At 40.5% G+C, this 17,919-nt stretch overlaps 1 protein-coding gene across 3 annotated transcripts in view; it reads left to right on the forward strand.

Moving 5' to 3' along the window:
* Epb41l4a (erythrocyte membrane protein band 4.1 like 4A) overlaps positions 1 to 17,919 on the forward strand; it is a 204,919-nt gene that overhangs the window by 80,147 nt on the left and 106,853 nt on the right. The gene's annotated exons all lie outside the window — the stretch shown is intronic.

The raw sequence follows: 17,919 nt of genomic DNA on the forward strand, positions 1-17,919 counted from the left end.
TTCAGAATTTTGCTAAATTCTGTTCCATAGATGCCACAACCATAAATCTATACTGAAAGATTAAATTGAAGGCTGTGGAAGGTACCTTAAATTATATGCATATGTTATAAATAACATTTTTTCCTAGCAGAGACAAATACAGTTTCCTGATCTTATCTAGTATGCCAGAACTTGCCTGGAAAGGTTGACTGTCTTGCTAAAATTCTACAGACCTTAACTTCCTGGAAGATTAGCAGTGTAATCACGGGTGTCCTGATATGTGATAGAGGAAGTTGGGAATGTCAATAGATATGACAATGGAAGTGGAAGTTGAAGTGGTGCAATTCCTGCCAGGAGGCCTTAAGCCAAGGATTGCAGGCAGCCTCTGGAAGGTGGAAAAGGCAAAGAAATGGATTCCTTCTAGTGCCTCTAGAAGGAATGCAATTCTGTCTTCGTTTTGATTTAACCTAGTAAGGTTTGTTTTGGACTTCTGACCTTATTATAAGATTAACAAGTTTCTGTTTTCTTAAGACATCAAGATTTTGGCAATTTGTTATAGCAGCAGAAGGCAACAAATGCTCATGGATGTATAGCAGAGAATTTTATTCTAGCTCGGTCAGTAGAAATATAAAGCTTTATTGTTTGGGGTCTTTACATTAGGTGGAAGCCTCTAACAGTTATTTTCCCTGGTAGTAATATCACCTGTTCTCAGCTGCAGATAATGAGGGTTAGGGTTCCCTTGTGATCAGAGCTGCATGTGCTTCCCCAGATGTGTGTGAGCAATATTAGCTGCTGCTTCAAAAGTATTTAGGTTCCTTATTATGGGAGACGGATGGTAAGATCTGTTAATGATAGGCAGAGAATCGAAATTGCAGCACAGGTTTCTGCACTTCAAATAATTGGTGAATTTGAAATTAATCTGAGGTTGGATGGAACTTGAGCCACCTTTGGGATTTTCAGAAGGTGTTGAAATTGGAGTGTGATATGGCAGAACAGACAGTTTTACCTGTGTAGTCACAAAATAGATTTGCCTGTGTCTCCTCCTAGTGAATGGTCAAGACACTTAAGTTTTCTCTTACATAGTGAAGTTCTCGAAGCTGGGTAAGGAATAAAGAAAAGAGGTTTATTTAGCTCACAGTTTTGGAGGTTCCAGGGCATGATGCTGGCATTTTACTGGTGAGGACCTCATGGCAGATGGCATTATGATGGTGGGGGAAGGGGGAGGGGAGAGAAAGGCCCCACAGCAAGACAGAAAGTGAGAGAGAGGGGCCAGCTGTTTTATAGTAACCCTCTGGAGAGAAAAGCAAGGCCCCAGGACAACTGCATCAGTTCCTCAATGATCTGATGGCTTCCCACTGGGTCTTACTTGTTGAAGGCTCTCCCTCACCTCCAGTACTGAGGACCGAGCTTCCCACACGTGAACCATTGGGTGATACTAGAACCATATCCAAACCAAAACAATGCTTTTATCATAAATTGACAATAAAATGTCTTTCCCCCCAACTCTCAGGATTGTTGTCAGAATAAATCAGAATGCATGAAAGCTCTTTGTAGATTATAAGGTGTTAAACATATAAATGACCTTTCTTGTTGAAACTAGGATGGGAGAGAATCTTGCTGGTGATTTTTTTAAGAATAGGAAGAAGGAAATAGTCTGGAGGAAAGGAGAGAGAAAATGAAATAAGACTCTTAAAACACCTTTGGAAATTTTTGAAGAGTTTTGCTGATACTGAAAGCAGTAAGGATAAATGTGGCATTCCAATACTACTAGTGGTTTTAATAGTAGTGGTTGTAATCATATCTGATTTTAATGTTTGCACTTGAGGCTCCCTTACAAATTACTCCTTCAAAGGAAGAAGTTATGTATGACTAGAACTTTTATGAGAAGATGTTGTTCATTGTGGCTTTGAAAATGAGGCTGCTAGATCTTCTGCCTTTTGATCTCAGAAGTCAAGGAATAGGGAAAGATGAGACACACAGATGAGGGTAACAGAAATATCCTCTTCCTCCAGTGATTTCTTCCTTTGTTTCACAAAGACAATCAAGGCACTCAGAAAGAAACTTCCCACCTTCTGGACCACCGCATCCTCAAACACACTAAGTTGCTGCTTTTCTATCCCTTCCTGTCCTGTCACAATGGAAGAGTCCCAGTAACTCCGACCTGAATCTTACCACCTTTTGCTTCTCTGGCAGCTCTAACCTCCCCCATTCTTTACCCCCTGTTTCCCATTAGTATTTTGGCATGTTCAAGTCTCAATTTAGAACCATCCTTTTTCTACTTCCAAGCCCTCTTCTGTCTACTGCTGTATTTGACTCCCTGTGTCACATCTAAATACCAGGAAGCCTTGTCTAAATTCATTACCTCTACTTCTGAGATCCCATTCATTTCTAAACTTCTTACAGTTCTTCTTTGATACCCATTATGCACTGAAACTGCCTCCTCCCAGGTTACCAGTTGCTAAATCTGAGATTCATTCTTAGCCCTTACCACATTTGAACTTCCTCTTGCATTGACACTAATGACTTGCTCCTTCCTGAAATCTTCTCATTTTGTCGGAATGATACCACGTTCTTCTCTTTTCAGGTTTTCTTCTACTTATTCATTGTCTTTATGATGACCCTTTCTTTGTCTATACCATAAAATGTCGAGAATTCATCAGGATTTTGTCTTTGATTCTCTTACATTCTAACTCTGTAGAGGCTTGTGCATGTGATGCTATCTGCAGATGCTCTGAGTATTACTGAACAAAAAACGATACTTGCCACCAGCAGGCAGGCTCAACTCTGTACTCTCTGCCAGGAGTAATGGTATTTTGTATTGTATAATGTATTTTGAGATTTCACTTTTTGAGATTGTATATTCTGCAAATACCCACAATGACTGGTAAACTGTATGCAAGTGATAATGTGAGTCCTATTGCAAAAAAAAAGAAAGGGAGATTGTCATACTTGATTACCACAAATGGAAACTTTTCCTACCAAAGGCATTTTCAGCACCTAGTTATTCAGTGCTTAATTAGTGAGTTTAATTGTAGTTATTACCATGTAATTCAGTAAAGCAACCAAATATTATTCATTTTAGTAATTATTAAGCATAGAAAGTAAGAATTTTTTGGAAATGCATCTTTTAATGAAATGAATAGGGCTATTCTTCTTCATTAGTCCATATATCCCTGGATGGAAGATTATAATATGTTCCTGAGTAAGATAGGGCTCAGCCATACTTTTATGACTCATTTTTGTTTTATAGATGTAAACACTGTTACCTTGTTTATTTAAATAGAAAATGAGTTTTAATAAAGGAAGATCACTCAATTCCTTGCACTCCTATGTTAGATGCCAAAAATCCTTGACTGATCTGTCATTTAAAATAATTTTTAGTAATCTCTTAGGTACCTCAAACAAAACACAACGTAGTCATAATTTTCACTTCAAACCTGCACTTTTTATTATACTCCTGAGAACAGAGTTTCTCAGATCACTCAATTGAGTTCTTTTAATTTAGTTGAAAGTAATGAATTCAGAACCACCTGATTTACAGTTTATTAATTGGTCATTATAGTAACCCACCTCCACAATTTCTGGGAAATGTATTAAAATGCATTATTAAGGCATATCAAGATATTATTAAGTATGCTGTGTTTTATTTAGGGGCATTTAATACAGTATAGATAGAAGGGTTTAGGAAATGTAAAAATGGTTATTTTGGAGGTGGGGTGGTATACCTCAATGGTAGAGCACCTGCCTAAAGATCGTTAGTTTCAAACCACATTTGACAATACAAGATTTAAAAAAAATTCTTTTTTTGGGAAAAGTGCTTCTTACAAAAAGGTAGAGACTTCTGCAACAATGACTTGTTTTGTTTTAAGTGAAACAGTGGGTGGGATCCAAGGAATAAAGCAGTAGATGGACAAGTCAGGAACATCTCCCAAGTTATTTTTAGAAAACAGCAACAAAACACAAGTAAGATTTCCCATCAAGGAATTCTTCTAACAGCTTAACTTTAGCTTATCTCATGGATTACTGTGCCCTCATCTTAGTGGGAAAGTGTGACTTTTTGCTGCAAACCAGTCCTCCACTACAATGAACACCTTAGAGCTTAGTCTGTCTGCAAAACCCAGGGGTGGAACCAGGCAAATACCAATAAGAACAAACACAAAAACCTAATAACAGAACCCCTCAAATGAGGACAAAGATTTTTTCCAAAAGTGCCTGGACCAGAAAGACTAGACCATAAAGCATTAAGTACAACTGTGCATCTAAGACCCAGCTTGTGCTGATAAATGGAATAAGCAGGTCATTTCACCTCTATGACAAATCCCATTTCTCTATTATATTATGTAACAGACTGAGCTATGTTAACACCTACAGATACACTGCTGTGTCTTTAAAGATCTACCTGCCCCAGGAAGCTGGAACCACTAAACCATGTTTGTCCACTAAGGCTAAGAATACTGTAGCTATGCAGGGATGGGAAGCTGCTCACAGGCCTGCTCACACTCACGCACACTAAGGCCTTGGGCCCTTCGGAGCCAATTGCCAACTCTGCATTGATGGCCCACCACAGCTCATCTCTCCTCTGTTCCTTCAAGAGTTTCCTATTGCGGTAAACTCAACACATCCGCACCTGGTTCTGGTTATCCAGTAGTAGTCCTAATACAAGATTTTTGATAGAATGTAATTATCTAATTACAGGCTTTTTATTTTCATCAGATTCTTGGAATTGCAGACTTGGTTCATTTGGTTTAGGAAAAATGTCCAGCGTGTAACTCTGGCAGAGCCAGTCATCATAAAACCACGCAGCTAAATTTAAGTAAAAATGTTAACTTTTGTTTTGCAAAAAGTATTACACTTAGAATTCTGTTCCTAAGATGGATAGACTGTTAAGGCACAGCCTTTTTGTCTTCTCCAGTAAGTTGAGAAAGGAGGCATTTGGAAGGGGGGATCCAACAGAAAAAGAGAACTGACAAAACATCTTACGCTCAGGTTTATTCTTAAGTAGCTCTGTTTTAGGAAGGGTAATAAATGGAAGCTGAGGATCTTGGAATTAAACTCCCTAAAACTGTCTGTTCCTTGTACCCCCAAGAAGTCCTCATGTGTGCATCCTTGAGGTGCCTGTACCTTTGTTTGAATTGCTTAGTGAATGCTACCACCATCCACCTAATTGCTCTCCTCCCCTCCTAGCTATCCTGTCACCAAGTCCTGTCTGTTCTCCTGCTTAATACCACTGTCCTAACCAGAGTGTGTTTGAGAGTGTAAGCATGTACTGTTAATAACTAAGCTGGAACAACAAGGGTGACTAATTAGCCAGTAATAAGCTAATAATCAGTCTCTAAGACCAGTTTTACTTTAGGTGTCAGCAGATTAGCTTGGATCTCTATAAAGCTTTTGAGTGGGCTTCTTGTCTTTGGTCTCACTCCCTCCAATATATTCTCCCCACTTCAGCTAGAGTTTTTTTTCAGAAAGACAACTTTTCGTCATATCTCTTCTGTGGCTTAAAATTCTCTAATGTGTCTCTAGGGGAAAAATCCAAGCTCTAAAACATGTTATACAGGGTCCTTCAAGATGTACAGCACTTGGTTACTCTTAAGTTCCTTTGCTTGCAATGTGACTCTTCAGTCCCCATCCAAACCCTGCTTGGGGCACCCTGCATCTGCACTGCAGTGCTGCACCTCCTCTCAGGGCTCAGTGTTACGTGAGCTGCTTCTTTACCTGACTGCCCTCCTTGTTCTTTTTCCCTCCATTGTACCTGCTTAAATCCAGCTTTTCTAACCACCATGGCCATCACTGACATCTCCTTCGTGAAGCCTTCTTCTACCTCTCCAGGAATGCTTTGGCTTTGAGCCTTCTCCTGTTATTGTATTACAAGGACTGCCTTGCACCACTTGGCTAGAAACTTAGGTGTATGTGTGTGTGGTACTGGGTTTGAACTCAGGGCCTCATGCTTGCTAGACAGGTGCTCTACCACTTGAGCCATAATTCTTTTTTCTTTCTTTTTTTTTTTTCCGCTTGTTCTTAATTGACTTTATTTATTTTTCATGTTTTTATTAGTATATATTAGTTGTACAGGGGATTTCATCATGACATTTTTATATATGTATGCATGTACCCCACTTTGGTTCATCCCTCCAGTATTCCCCTTCTTAAAATGACTTCAGCAGGTTTCAGTGTTCTATATTCATACATGAATAGAAAATACATCAACCATATTCACCCTCCTCTACTTATTTCATTTACTCTCCCCCTCCTGCTATTTCCCCCATCTGACATGACTTAGTCTACATTCCTATCCATTGTTTCAGTGTCTGTTCATTGTTCAGTGGAGTTTTGCCTTGGTATTTTACCCGTAAACATATTGTACTTTAATCCGTCATGTGCTTCCTTACCCTTCCCTCCACCCTGTATTGTTGAACAGTTTTCAGTGTGCGTTTTTTGTCACCTCTTCAGTCCTTGCAAAGTAAGTCATCACTAATGTTTGTGAGTGAAAGAACTGTTATCTGGAGAGTGTGGGCAGGCCAGTTGGAGGTGAAGGCCTAGACAAGAGTGCTTTCCCACCTTTCCTTTCCATGCCTGTGTGCTCCCTGTAGTTTTTTGAGTTTATCACCTGCATTCTCTTATGAAAGGCCTGCTTTTTAAGCAGATTTTACCTGTCTATATATATATACATTTTAAATAAAAGGCTTTATTGACATGTTTGAAAGTTGGCTTAGAAATTTATGCGACTATAAGGAGTGGCAGATTTATGGTATTCATGATGTTGTGATGGCCAGATGCTGTTTACCTGCTCTTCCCTACATTCAGGAAGGTAGCATAGTGCGTAACAGGAGAAAGTATGAGGATGTGTGTGAGGCAACGCCATTGGTAGCCCTATGAATGTGGATCCTATGATTTAAAAAATTTGCTTGTGATAAATAGTACTTACAATAAAAGAGCAGCAGTTTATATTTCTCTGTAGTTGTCAATGTTTAGTAAAAAAAAGAGCAGGCGATATTTTTCTGTTTAGCAAGGGTCTTACCTCTTGACACAGTCACGTGAGGCAGCATGATTTCAGGAGCTGACACGTTGGAAGGAAACCTGGGAAGTGCTGACGGGGCCCTGCCAGACAGCACCTGCAAAGCTGCTTGGTGTGGTGCATGCTTTCCTCGCCGTAGCTTCTGGGGAAAGCAGAGCATGTTTTGATTGGCATTTGGTCTCTTTGATTGTGACATAGATGTAAAAATGCTCTTGAAAGAGCTAGATTTGTCTAGAGTTAGCTCCACTGAACTTAATTCTTTTTGTTGTTTTTGTCCTGTTTTTTCCTTTCTGTTTTCAGGTGGTTCATCACAATAGGCACCGGTCTGTCTTCCATGGGTCATGTATAATGAAGTATTTTATCCTGTGGCCTTCATAAACTTATTATTTTCCAGGTTAAAGCCTGAACTCTATCTTGTATAGAAAGTTTTTTCTTCAATAATGTCACTCAAGGCCTTTTCAATTTTTCTAACCAAAGCTAGATTAAAAGGAGGAACAATTGAAAGTGACAAAGCCACAAAACACTTAAAACCTTTTGAGACTGATTGGAACATGAACACGTGCACATACATTTATAATTGTGGACAAATATATGCAAGTGAAAAACAGATTTGCAGGTATGCTAAGTAGTTTTGCCAATAAAAAAAAACACCTAAAAAGTTTCTGTGATCCATACCTTCTTAGTTATGTAAGTATATGAAAGAAATATTGCTGATTTCCTTAATATGAAAAAAAATTTTAAATTAGTCTCTCCTCCCTGGTTAAATCAGAGTGAGCTATAAAAGAAGGAATTTCAGACATTTGACTGATAGATGGCTAGTGGGAAAGCAGTGGATTAAGAAGTAATGATTACAGACATTTTTTAATTATCATAGAAAACTTGTTTCATTTTGTTTTTTTGGTGCTACTGGGTGTTGAACTCAGGACCTTACACTTCCTAAACAAGCACTCTATCACTTGAGCCACACCCCCAGCCCTTTTCTTTACTTATTTTCTTCAGATAGTCTTGCTTTATGCTTTATGCCAGGGCTGTCCTGAACCCTGATCGCCTGTGCAGGCCTGCGCCATCATGCCCAGCTTTTCATGGCTGAGGTGGGAGGTCTCATGAACTTTTTTGCCTGGGCTGGCCTCAAACTGAGATCTTCCCAATCTCAGCCTCCCAAGTAGCTAGAATTACAGATGAGAGCCACTGGTGCCCTGCTCTGCAATGATAGTTAAACTGAGACTTAAGGGATAAGAATGGAGGAGCTAGGCAGACAAAGGGAACAGCTGGCACAGGACAAGGCAAGTAGGAGACAGTCTAGAACTCATAGACTAGTGATGCCATAGACTCATAAACTAGAACTCATAGACTAGTAAGAAAGCAGGGAATGAACTGGAAGGGGCAGGGTCTTTGTTCCAGAGGCCCTGTAGCCTCTGTAGGCTGTGTATATTGGAATCTGTAGGGAATTTCAAGCTCAGGATGACAAGATAAGATCTGATGCAGGAGTTGTGTTTTGGGAAACAGGGAGTCAACAGTTCTGTTAGGCATATGTTAAATTTAAAACATCCTTAAGACATCCAACTAGAGGTGTGAAATGGCTCTTAGCAGGCAAGAGTCAACACTAGGAATTCCTAAGGTTTTAACGTCATGAGATTAGATCAGGCCATTTAGCAGAAAAAGACTGTAAATGCAGAGGAAGGCTGCATTTACATAATAAATAATAAATTTAATAAATAATAAATAATAAATAAATGCAGGGAGGCTGCCGTGTGCCGCTGGGCTAACCACGTAGTCTGAATGTTCTCAAGTTGGGCACAACTGTGTGGTGTGGCACTCGGTAGGGGGTCCAGGCCCTGCTCACCCCACAACACTTACAACACTTAGGCTTGGCTTGGCTTGCTGGGGCCACATTATTTGGTTAGCTTTGACTATATTTACTTTCAGCTGCGAGGACAGAGTTTAAACAAACCTTAATTTAGCTACCTCTGTATTTTAATGTCTACGTTTTCAGGACATGTGGACTTTCCATGCTGTTGCTTGGCTTCCTTGTAACATAATGTTTGGGCCTCAAGGGCCAGCATCCAGAAGACACTCCATCCATGGATGGAGAGTTGTGTCACCTGTTATGACTAAGTTCTTGGAGTCAGACAGTGTTGCTTGCCTCTGCCACAGTCTGTTGAATGTGCAAGGCCAGCTCACATTCATAAAGAGGAAGTATTGCTTTGCACCTTTTGATAAGAGGAGTGTTGACTTATTCTGAAGACACGTTTTAAATCATGAGAGTTTGTCTCTGGCCAGAAATTGCTTGTATTCTTCCTACATGTAAAAGGCATACATTGCTCCTTTGGCCTTGTTTGTTATGACAAACTCTCCTTTATTATGACATTGGACTCAAGCCTGAGGTTTGGAATCTCACCAAATGAGTCTCTGAGTACTTTTCTTCAAATTCAGCTCCTTGAGTATAGTTCCTCTTGGTTTGGAGGCATGTGAATTAAGGTGATAAGAAAAATACATGCTCTCCTCCCAGCTCAACAATAGTGGTGACATGTGTAGGATAACTGGTACAAACAGTTCCATTTAGAAAGAAGGGTAAAAAACAAAAAGAAAAAAGAAAGAGAAATAAAAATTAGTAGGAAAATAGGTTGTTACTAGTCCATACAGTTTTTATAGATTTTTATTGCTCTAAGTTGATATACAATGTTTATATACACTTATAGGGCCAATATAATAATTTGGGTTTTGAGTCTAGCCAGGTCATTGTAGCCATTTCTTTAATTAGGGTTTGGCCTTACTGCCTAGTCATTCAGTATGATGGTTGGCCCTGCTCTTGGGGCTCTTAGTTCTGTTCTCTGATTTTTCCTTCTTTCTCCATAAAAGATAAGGTATGATTGCAAGCTAAGTGTTACACTCAGTAGTGTTCTCAGCCTGCTTTTTGCCTGATGAAGAGTGGGAATTCAAAGGCTTCTTTTTGGCCTCTAGCATCTCTGCTTCTTTCAGCCCAAGCTGGTATAATTCTTAAAAAAAAAAACTTTATGGATTTCTTTTGAACTGATTTTATATCAACTTTATTAGAAAAAGGCAATACTCACAAATGCTTTGAACTGAACTCTTCTATACCTTAGATTCTCTATAAGGCTGCTGCAAAACAATGCCCTTAGAATTCTTAGAGGACCCTTAATTATTTTGAAAGGGCCTATGGGGCCTTCTGTTAAATCTTTTTGAGGACCTTTTTTTGTGTGTGTGTGGTACTGGGGTTTGAACTCGGGGCTTACACCTTGAGCCACTCCTCCAGCCCGGTTGTGATGGGTTTTTTCGAGACACAGTCTTAGGAGTTATTTTCCGGGCTGGCTTTGAATTGTGATCCTTCTGATCTCTGCCTCCTGAGTAGCTAGGATGACAGGCATGAGGCACCTGTGCCTGACTCTATGAGGACTTAATAAAGAATTTTACAGTTTCTGACAGCCCTAGATTCAATGTTTGCCTGGAAGCCATTTCTTAATTGTAGCACTGTTTGCCTTCTGATAAGGCAAGGAATGAGAAAGTTTTATTTTCAAACCAGGTAAGTCCTGACTCCTTTATATTTTAAGTTTGTTTTTTTTTTTTAAGCTTCTTTCTGTCCTCTTACATTTCATTATAGGCAGCAAAAGGAAGCCAATTGGTACTTCCATAGTCTGCTTAGAAAACCTCTTTATCTGGATCATCATTAGGTACTTTAAAATTTTCCATGTTGCCACAGGCAACAGCATTGCCAAACTTTCTGCCTCTGCATAATTAAGGTCCCCTTTCTTTTCTTTTCTTTCTTTTTTAGTGCTACTGGAGTTTGAACTCAGGGCCTCATGCTATCACTTGAGCCATTCCACCAGCCCCCTTTCTTCCTGCTTCTAAAGCTTTCTCTTTGCTTTCCTTTAGGCTCTAGCAGACAGCTCCTTGAGGGCCCTCCAGCTTCCATTATCCTCCCCTGAAGGTCTTTCCTACTGCTTCATCCCTTAAACACAGAGTGGAATGTAGTGGGAGTGGGGCTGGATCTTGGAGGGCCTTGGAGACCAGCATAAGGACTTTGGCTTGTTCTTTCCCTGAGAAAGGAAACCACTGAAGGATGCTGACCATAATAGTGAACTGACCTGACTCATGCTTTAAAAGAATTTGTCTAACTGCAAAGGCAGATGCAGGGACATTAGAGGAATTATTTAAAAAATTAAGGTGAGGGTGGTGCTGCTTAGACCTGAGAATGGTGGGAATCTTTTCAGGTTCTGTTTCTATTTTGAACATGCAGCCAACAGGACTTGCAGATGGAAAGAAGAGATGGAAGGTTAGAGAAATCTTGGGCAGAGCAGACAGAAAGAAGAATGTTGCACCAGTTAGCCAAATGGGAAGAGAACAGGAGCTGGCAGAAAAACAGGTCTTTTTGTTTCTGTTCTTTTGAGGGAGGTGAAACATCAGTTCCCTTTTTGGGCGCATAAGGTCCAAGACTCTAGTGTGGAGCATCTAAGTGGAGGTACAGAGGAGCATTCTGGTCTTGGAGTTGTCAGTGTGTAGATGGCCTTTGCAGCCGTGGGCTTTACGGTGAAGTGTGACCCTCAGGCGATCCACCCCTTCCTGGTTGGGCTAGGGAGATCAAGAGAATCAGCAAAGGGGCTGTGAAAGTGTGGCCAGGAGGAGGGTGGAGGTAGGAAGGAGGAGAGGCTAGAGGGAGGACTGTCCTGGAAGCATGTGATGAACGTCTAGCAAGAGGTGAAGTCTCTGCATTGTCGCTAGATTTTTCGGCACGGGCCTGGTGATGCCTTCAAATGCTTAGCTACCCTCAACTCATTACCTAGTTGAGTTACTTAGTACTAAGTTACATTACTTAGTGCCCTCAACTCACTATTTCCTCACTGTGTTACTGCCATGTCATATTTTTTAGTGTCAAGTACTTCTGTATAAGTCTGAGGAAATGATTGTTTATTGGTAGCATAGAAATTCAGAGTGGGGAATTGTGATGCCAAACAATTCTACATGGGTGGCTTTGCTTTCTGATGCTTCAATGTTTCATGCACAAAATTATTTAAAATATCATAAAATTACCTTTAGGTTATGTGTATAAAGTGTGCATAAAACATAAATGAGTTTTGTCTTTAAACCTCTGTCCCATCCCCAAGATCTCTGAATATGCAAGTATTACAACAGCTGTAAAAAATCTGATATCAGAAACATTTCTGGTTTGAAGCTTTTTTTTTTTGGCAATACTGAGAATTGAACTCAGGGCCTTGCCCTTGCTAGGCAGATTCTCTTCCACTTGAGCAATACCTTCAGTCCTTTTTGCTTTTAGTTATTTTTTCAGATAGTGTCTCCTGATGGAGATCTTCCTACCTAGCCCTCCTGTGTAGCTGGTATTACAGATGTGCATCACACACCTGGCTTGTTCTTTGAGATAGGGTGTTTCTAACTTTTTGCCAGGGCTGACCATAATCCCCCTACTTACATCTCCTATATAGCTGGGATTACAGGCATGCACCACTGACCCTTAAGCATTTTGGATAAGAGATACTCAATCCATACTAACGTGGATTCAGGAAGGATGAGGGACAGAATATAGGACAGTTTTTTGGGCAGTTGTTTTCAGATTTATTTTAAAGTATATAAATGAGATGGAAGTCAAAGGCTTTTTATTTTGAAGGGGGGAAAGGAAATAAAGGTACACATTCAGCCAGAGTTATTCTGTAAAAAGGAAACTTCGATGGTGTAAGCAGCAAATTGTTGCACCTTGTTCCTGAATAGAGAAAGATGGGCTTACGTGGAGCCTGGACAATCCTGCACAGTAACAGGAGAGAGAACACAGCACACATGCAGGTGGTGTGTGCTGCTTTCTTCTGATTCCTTCAGTTTTCTCAGCAAAATAACCAAGATCTTTAGCTGAGAAGGAGGAGGAGATGTTAAGGGTTTAAGGAAGGAGGAGACAGTGTCAAGAAATTATGGCAGGGGAGAGAATGAAATGTGGTAAGATTCTGGGTGATGCTGAAGGCTATGATGAATTTAAAGTGAGCTCACCGGTTGTCATGGTTTGGACATGAAGCATCCCCATATAAGCCCATGTTTGTCGAAGGCTTGGTCCCCAGCTGGTGGTGCTACTGAGAGATGATTGGATCCTGAGGATTCCATCTTCATCACTGGGTTAATTGACTAATGAGTGGGCTCTTAGGAGGTGTGGCCTAGTTGGAGGAAGTAGGTCACTGGGTCATGTCTTTGAAGGGTATGCCTGGTCTCTGACCCGTTTGTCTCTGCCTGCTGACTGCATAAAGTAAGCATCTTTGCTCTGCTATGCTTTCCTGCTCTGCCATGCAGTCCTGCCTCATGACTGGCCCATGGCAATGAACCAAGCCCACCATGAACTGAAACCTCTGAAACCATGAGGCAAAGTAAATTTCCTCCCTTAAGTTGTTCTTTCACAGGTTTTCTCACACTGAGGAAAACTAACACACCATTTGAGCTTTCAGGTATGTGCAACCCTTGGGTGCCTGCATAGAGATGGCAGGGAGTTACATTTTGTACCCTGCACAAAAGGGAAGGATGTGCAAGGGAATTGAGGATGACTGCAAGTAAAGGATTATAATGGATAGGGAGGGAAGAGAGGACACAAGTGGAGGGCAGCGGAGAGGGACAATGGATAGCTGGCGGGATCTCTGCATTGGATGTCCTGGGGGAGTCAGAATATTGGAGTGAGCTGGGGAAATGGGAGTTGGTAGCTCAGAGAATAATATTCTAGAGAGTGGGTTGGCCTGGGTATGAGATGAAAGGAATTCAGTTCTTCAGATCGCTGTTCTATACTGTTCAGTGTTTGTTTCTTCATTTTAAATGGCAACAACAGAGCTATTAAGAGGCCTTAAATGAATAAATAACTTCAGTAGTGCCTGGTATATGGCAGCACTTTAATAGATATTAGCCATTGCTGTTGTTTTTCTTTAACCCTTAGTGTGATGCCAGGGTCCTTGGGTGGAAGTATTTCTGGAAGCTAGCTAGATGGTCCAACAGTGATTCACTGAAATCCACTTTTGCTGAAAAATAATGCCCATTTATAATTCCCTCTCCCTCAGACCTTCTTTTGTCACTACTGAGAGATAGTTCTGTTATATGACAGAACTTAGTACTTGAGGTACTAAGACTTCCGCGACTCATACCAGGTAGTAAATTAAAGCCTCATCCTTTTAATGTTGCTTACAGGGCCTTAAGTCTGTTCACAGGGGCAAGAGAAAAGTACAAATGGCTGACCACAGTCCTGGACTTTTGGAGCATATATGAGAATTATGTTGAATCCCCAGACTCTTCAAGAATGAGCTGTTTTGTCATTGTTTTGAGATCTTTGTGGCTCTCACGTCCCTCACAGATAGTCAGCTCTCCTTTTGCTGCCTAGATCAAGAGGTTGTTATGCTATGTTGACACATACTATGTATGTGTGCTTTTAAGACTTTTTCTTTAGCTTACAGAAAACATTAGATATCCCTGTAGCAGTCTTAAGTTCTCCAAAGGAAAATCAGCATCACAACCAGAGTAAAGTAAAATGCAGCAAAGCTTTTATCATTTCATTCTATCTGTCCTTTATTTAAACTTTTTGAGCATTTATTCTACTGTTAGAACTCCAAGGCTTCACAAAAGAACAGTTAGCAAATGAAAGGTTGGGCCTTGAATTTAATATATATTTTTAAAGGTTAGAATATTGATTTGCTGGATAGTATTAGAGTTTAAAAATGTAATTCTGAGGCTGTTACCTAGGAAATTGATGAAATTGAGAATTATCAACCAAGGTGGATGGAGGAAGGCCCAGGGCATTTAGTTGAGACTGTCAGAGAGTACGAAGGGTTTGTCATTTTTCTCCAGGTTATGTCAGTGCTGTTATTAAGATTGACAGGACTGAAATGGAAGAATACCTAATTGCTTGCCTCTTACACCCTGGCAAAGGGTCAAGTCATAGAGAACTGTGGTCATGACTCCTTAGTGGGTGTTAGCTCTTCTAGGTTAAAAAAGCTGGCTGCAGGAAAGCACAGTGAGAGAACAGGATCTGCTTTGTTTTATTGCTATCTTCCTACAGAATAGGATCTAAACCCGCTTGTGAACACATACAAACTACAGGATGTAAGTTTGAGAAAGTGGAGTGGAGCGGGGAAGGGTGACTGAGACTGAGAGATTTTCCTGGAGAATGAGTGGCTTGACTGTTGAGAGAGTGAGCAAGCAGCTGTTTCTCCTCATAGTCATGTGGGCAGGCAAGATGGCTGCACACCCAAGTGCAATCCAGAGACGCTACTCTCTGGTGGCCAGTGCCATATTGCATGGTGCTGACATCTTTGTATCTTTCCCTTCACCTTGGGCAGGTGAAAAGACTGAAGAGACTATTTCTCGGGGAAATTCTCTGCCTTAGTCTTTTTGTTGTTGCTATGACAGACTACATAAATTAAAAAGAACAAAGGTTTATTTTGAGTCATGGTCATCTGTGCCAGATAGCAGAGTGGGCAAATGGGAGTGGAAGGAATAGACCAAGGAGGAGGGGTGCTCTTGTTTTATAACAGCCCACTGCTGTGGTCAGTAATCCAGTTCCAGGAGAGATGCATTAATTCCATTATGAGGATGGAGCCCTCATAACCTGGTCACCTCTTAATGGTCTACTCTGTCGGGGACCACGTTTCAGCATGCGTTTTGGAGGGGACAGATGTCCAAACCTTAGCATCCTGAATGAATAATGATTTCTTAGCTGAGTATTGCTAACTACTGGGGAGCATTGATTTCAATATAGTGCTCACTTCCAAAGGACTTGGAACATTACATCCTATGTTGTCACGTAAGAACAGACTCACATGCTTTAAGAGCAGTTGAGGTGGTAGACATGTGGTTCATAAAAATATAAGACTTGTTTTTCCCCTTATTTACTTAATTTGGGGAATTTTTCATAACATGGTGCTCAGTGGTTTTCTCTTCAGTAAACCTTCTTACATTCACCATGAAGACATGATTTTCTTTTTGTCTATTTTTACTGTCTGTGTGTACCTGGCTTATGTACATTATTATCTTGCTTTACTACCTTGTATTAGAGTTTTATGTCTATGTCTCCTGCTAGGCTATAAGGTCCTTGAGGTTAGGCACCCCAGGATGGTGTCTGACATGACAAATAAAGAACGTGGATAGTGAGATTCCAGTGCATGTTAAATGAATGAGTGAATGATATCTAAATTTTAGAGCCTACATCCAGAATGTTGTCACCATGGCCAGTCATCTGGGTGTAGTCCTTAAGACTGGGACAGTGCGTTCATTGGTGAATTCTTGGGCCCCATTCCTCTTAGATTATAGACCAGCAGCCTGGTGTGTTTCATTGTGATCAGCCATGTGCTATGTTTGATTGCTTGTTGATAATGAGTGGTGACAAGTACCGTCAGAGCAGGGCCACTTTGGTTCCAAGGTCCTATTTTTCCCTTGGTTGAACGTAAGTGGATTTTGCATTTTGAGGTGCTGGCTTATAAAACCTGGTAGCTTGTGTGTATTATTTGTGTTCTGTAGCATTTATCACTGCCTGACCTCTGTAACCCCTGGTTTCCATTTTGATCAAATGAGATTTGTGCGCAGCGAGCTGTGGATTGATGCTTAGCATATCTAATGGGCAGTGAGTTGACTGGATGGCCTTTCAGTCTTGTCTGTTCTCTTTCTCATTGCAAAATTGTTAATTTCTAACTTATCTCAAAAACTCCCTTACGTTTTTCACCTCACAAATTTAATCACTTTTGTGGAAAGAGATCTATTTTAAAATTGTATGGATTATTATTAATGTGTTTTGTTTGATATGTTAATCAGTCTTCCCTATTGAGTTAAAAGCTTCTTTCCTATTTTCTTTACCTGGCTTTTTCAATGTTTGAAAAATATTTTAGAGACAGGAAAATACAGTGTATACATGTACTGAAGCATCATGCTAGGCCGTGAATATACATAGGTCTTTGCTTTTATGTACCAGTTAAAATAAAGTTAATAAAAATTATAAAAGATTTGATTATCAAAAAAGCATGTTGAATTGAAGAATCTGTAAATTTTGTCATATTGAAATGACGTCAGAAAGAAAAATTAAAAAACTTTCTCCAGTTTGTTCCTTATTAGTCTTAAATAGTTAAGACTGGAGGCCCTCCCCTCCCTTCCCCTCCCTTCCCCTCCTCTTCCCTCCCCTGCTCCCATGTGGAAGAAGCAGTTTCCTGTGAACCACTATTTTAATGTCACAGCCACATTTTTAGTCATTGTGGGCTCTAAAAGCACTCTACTGATTTCAGCATCCGCTTCAAATACCTTTGCTGTTTTAAATGAGAAATGATGAGGCCCAGAATAAGGAGCATTGTGTTTTAAGTCACTACACTTGTATACATTTGTTACTTTGTAGGATTTTGGAAAATTGAAACTGTCATGTGAGCGACAGATAGTGAAGATTATGTATACATGTACAGAATTTAGTACTGTAGTAAAATGATTTATGACATATACTTAGTATGAGTATTTGGTACACATAGTTAAGAATAAAAGATAAGGGCATTGTATAAAGTTAGGACTACTATTTTTAATTACTGCCTCTGTTACATAACAGAGCTGGCATTTCTGCCCTAACCAAGGGGAGGGAAAGAGGACACCAGGCAGGTAGGTTCCCTAGGACTTCTCTTGCAGCCTTTGTTCCCTGACATAGGAGGGCCAGGCAAGTGTGAATGATCTCACCAAGGCAAACGCAGGCATTCTGGGAACGGATGGCTCAGATGTGCCAGCTCTTCCTTCCCTGCTGTAAGACTCACCCCCTTAACCAGCAACACCAGCAACATGAGAAATGGAAACTGGGTAGCTTGGCTCTTGTGGTCCCCTATGTTTGTCTAGGACAGTGGTGGAGAGATTCCATCTCTGCATCCCCTGGGTCCTCCAGGGCACTCCTCAGGGCTGCCTCAGTGTGCCTTCCATGGACT

The sequence above is a fragment of the Castor canadensis genome, chromosome 6 (assembly GCF_047511655.1).
Source record: "Castor canadensis chromosome 6, mCasCan1.hap1v2, whole genome shotgun sequence".
Taxonomy (NCBI): Eukaryota; Metazoa; Chordata; class Mammalia; order Rodentia; family Castoridae; genus Castor; species Castor canadensis.